Source organism: Marmota monax, unplaced genomic scaffold (assembly GCF_021218885.2).
Source record: "Marmota monax isolate L192 unplaced genomic scaffold, Marmota_monax_Labrador192_F-V1.1 WCK01_AAM20220418_F8-fsc00062, whole genome shotgun sequence".
Lineage (NCBI taxonomy): Eukaryota > Metazoa > Chordata > Mammalia > Rodentia > Sciuridae > Marmota > Marmota monax.
Genome location: NW_026695221.1, coordinates 8,719,820 through 8,724,270, shown reverse-complemented (window position 1 = coordinate 8,724,270; position 4,451 = coordinate 8,719,820).

Here is a 4,451-nt window from a genome sequence, read left to right as displayed (position 1 = left end):
TTTTGCTGTTGTTTTGCTCTTCTTTTTCAAGGATTTTGAGATGAAGTATGAGATCATTTATTTGTTGGTTTTTTCTTTTTTTAAGGAATGAACTCCAAGCAATGAATTTTCCTCTTAGAACTGCTTTCAATGTGTCCCATAGATTCCGATATGTTGTGTCTGTGTTTTCATTTATCTCTAAGAATTTTTTAATTTCCTCCTTGATGTCTTCTATAACCCATTGATCATTCAGTAACCTATTGTTCATTCTCCAATTGATGTATGCTTTTTCCTTCCCTCTTTTATCGTTGATTTTCAGTTTCATTCCATTATGATCAGATAAGATGCATGGTATTATCTCTACTCCTTTATATTGTCTAAGAGTTGCCCTGTGACATAATATATGATCTATTTTTGAGAAGGATCCATGTGCTGCTGAGAAAAAAGTGTAACTGCTTGATGTTGGGTGGTATACTCTATATATGTCAATTAGGTCTAGGTTATTAATAGTGTTATTGAGTTCTATAGTTTCCTTATTCAACTTTTGTTTGGAAGATCTGTCCAGTGGCGAGAGAGGTGTGTTGAAGTCTCCCATGATTATGGTGTGGTGGTCTATTAGACTCTTGAACTTGAGAAGAGTTTGTTTGACGAACATAGCTGCACCATTGTTTGGGGCATAAATATTTATGATTGTTATGTCTTGTTGGTGTATGGTTCCCTTAAGCAGTATGTAGTGTCCCTCTTTATCTCTTTTGATTAACTTTGGCTTGAAATCTATTTTATTTGATATGAGTATGGACACGCCTGCTTGTTTCCGAAGTCCATATGAGTGATATGATTTTTCCCAACCTTTCACCTTCAGCCTATGTATGTCTTTTCCTATCAAATGCGTCTCCTGTAGGCAGCATATTGTTGGGTCTTGTTTTGTGATCCATTCTACTAGCCTGTGTCTCTTAATTGGTGAGTTTAAGCCATTAACATTTAGGGTTATTATTGAGATATGGGTTGTTCTTCCAGCCATATTTGTTTATTTCTGTTACTAAACATTGTTTGTTTTCCTCTTTGATTATTTCCCCCCCCCCCTTTACTGTCCTACCTCCCACTGTTGGTTTTCATTGTTATTTTCCATTTCCTCTTCCTGTAATGCTTTGGCGAGGATGTTTTGAAGAGATGGTTTTCTAGCTGCGAATTCTTTAAACTTTTGTTTATCGTGGAAGGTTTTAATTTCATTCTCCATCCTGAAGCTTAATTTCGCTGGATACACAATTCTTGGTTGGAACCCATTTTCTTTCAGTGTTTGAAATATGTTATTCCAGGATCTTGTAGCTTTCAGAGTCTGTGTTGAAAGATCAGCTGTTATCCTGATTGGCTTACCCCTAAATGTAATCTGCTTCCTTTCTCTTGTAGCTTTTAAAATTCTCTCCTTATTCTGTATGTTGGGCATCTTCATTATAATGTGTCTAGGTGTGGATCTCTTATGATTTTGCACATTCGGCGTCCTGTAGGCTTCTAGGATTTGGGATTCTGTCTCATTCTTCAAGTCTGGGAAGTTTTCTTGTATTATTTCATTGAATAGATTGCTCATTCCTTTGGTTTGGAGCTCTGTACCTTCCTGTATCCCAATGACTCTTAAGTTTGGTCTCTTAATGTTATCCCATATTTCTTGGATGTTCTGCTCATGGTTTCTTAACAGTCTTGCTGAGCTGTCTATGTTCTTTTCCAGTTGAAATACTTTGTCTTCATTGTCTGATGTTCTATCTTCTAAGTGTTCTACTCTGTTGGTAGTATTCTCCATTGAGTTTTTAAGTTGGTTTATTGCTTCCTGCATTTCTAGGATTTCTGATTGCTTGTTTTTTATAACCTCTATCTCTCTGTATAGTTGATCCTTTGCTTCCTGGATTTGTTTGCGTAATTCGTTGTCGAAGTGATCTTTCATTGTCTGATTTTGCTGTTTAATGTCTTCCTTGATACTCCAGATCATCTGAAGCATGTATATCCTGAATTCTTTATCTGACATTCCATCTGCTGCAGCTGTTACCTCTTCTAAAGTTGCGTTGACCTGCATTGCTTGTGGTCCTTTCTTTCCTTGTCTTTTCATACTGCTTGCGTATCTTTCCTGCAGGTGCGGGCGGCGGCTCTGCTCTCTCCTTATTCCAATTGGGGTGTCGTGACTACCACGCCAGCAGGTCACAGGGCCTGTTCTGGGAGCTGGTGGCGGCTCTGTTCTGCCCCTACTCCAATTGGGGTGTCGTGACTACCCCGCCTGCAGGACGCTGGGTCTGTTCCTGGCAAGGGAGGCGACTCTGCTCTGTCACTACTCCAATTAGGGTGGTGTTTGTACCACGCCGGCAGGCTCCTGGGCCTGATCCGCCGGTCTGTTGTAGGTCTGCCTACCTTGAAGGCGCGGGCAGCGGATCTGCCCTGCCCCTCCTACCACGCCTGCGGACCCCTGGGCCTGATCTGCAGGTTGATCACTGGTCTGCTCACCCTGCGGGCACGGGTGGCGGTTCCGCTCCGCCCCCACTCCAATTGGGGTCACGTGACCACCACACCGGCAGGGCCTGATCCGGGCGTGGGAGAAGGATCTGCTCTGCCCCTACTCGAGTTGGGGTGACGTGTGTACCACACTGGCAGGCCACTGGGCCTGACCCGCCAGGCTGTCACAGGTCTGTTTACCTTGCAAGCGCGAAGGGCAGCTCTGCCCTGCCCCTCCTACCACGCCCATGTACTACTGGGTCGTGGGTCTGCCCACCTGGCGGGTGTGGGTGGCGGCTCCACTCCGCCCCCTCTCCAATTGGGGTCACGCGGTCACCACGCTGGCGAGCCGCTGGGCCTGCTCCGGGGGCTGGCGGCGGCCCGGCTCCTTCCCTCTGGCTCGAGGACAAATTGAGGAGACTCGGGTGACTGAGCCTCACCCCCCTTACCAGGAGACCAACTGCTTATGTCACCGCTGGTATTGATGAAGATCTCTCCTCCACCGCTTTCTGCTGACATCAGATCTCTGCCATGTTGGTATCCTATGCGAATGGCAGCATTTCGTTCCCCTTGCCGGGCAACCCAAGCAACGGGTGAGTCCTGACCGGCCCTCAGCAGGACCCAGACCGAGACGCAGTTTCCGCGGGCTCCTAGCCCCGGTGCAGGGAAGTTCCGGGAGCCGGAACTCGGCCGCTCCGTGCTCGGTGTAAGCTCCTATAAGTGTAAGCTCCAAGAAGCAGCCCCCGCGGGCTCAGTTCCGGGAGCCGGAATTCGGCTTCTTAGTGCTTGGTGTATGCTCTGATAGTAGCAGGGTCCAAGAAGCAGCCTCCGCGGGCTCCGCAGCCCTGAGCCAGGGCCAGCAGTGCATTTTTAATTTAAAATTTGCCAAGAGAATTGACTTTAACCATTTCCACTACAAAAAGGGGGGGGGGAGTATTTGAAACAATGCATATGTTAAATTTGCTTAATTCAGTCTTTTCACAATGTATATATATTTTGAAACATAATGTTGTGTACCAAAAATACATACAACTTTTGTCAATTAAAAAAGGGAGAAAAGTCCCACTATTCCCTTTATTCGAATCAGTTCTCTAAAAACTGCTATTTTTATAAAAATGTCATGATAAAAGAAAAAAAATCTCACAATAGAAAACAACCTTTTTTGAAAAATATAAACAATATAATATTCTGTGCTTCTCTGTAATATTTTTGTCATCATCATATAAATAAATGCATATGTTAAAAAGCTGAAAATTCAAAAAAGATTCACTAAGATTATTAAAAATAAGATAACTACTTGAAATTTGCTATGTTCTAATATTTTCCTATGTACAGTCTTCAACATAATTGAGCTAAAAGATTGCTTTATATTATGAATATTCACCCATTAAAGAGTCTATGTTTTTTTTTTAAAAAAGATTATGTAAACCTTATCAAAAAGCTTGTATTTTCAAGTTATCTTTTTCAGAGCAGATTTGGGCCACTCTCTTCTACTTCAACCAATAATCCAGAATCATGACTTTCATAAACACCTCTCTCATAAGAGCTTGGGGGGCCGTGCTCCTCTGAACTGGTTGTTCTTGGTTTCAGATGCTCTGGGAGTTATATGCCTCCACCTTCCTTGGGGTATTCTAATGGGAGCTGGGTGCAGCACAGTTGCCTGACAGGGACCAGCTGTGGTAAGTCTTAGAGGCTGACTGGTGATTGAGTGTTCTGTGATCTCCCACAATGAGCTGCTTCTATTTGAGAAAATCATTTTAAAAGCTGAAACCTTTTGAAGTAACAAGTGGCCACTTTTTTCTCTTCTCATTTCAGCCATGCTGAGTTTTAGTTCAGAGAGGTTGCTAAGGGACCTCTCCATCATAAGTCTGGAAACCTTCTATACTTAAGGATTATTTTACAGATTTCTTGAAAGTAAAAGGAAAATAGGAAGAGTAAAAACTTGATGTTTTCCAAACGCTTGACTTTTGAGGCACATGCCAGTGCTATAATTTCTG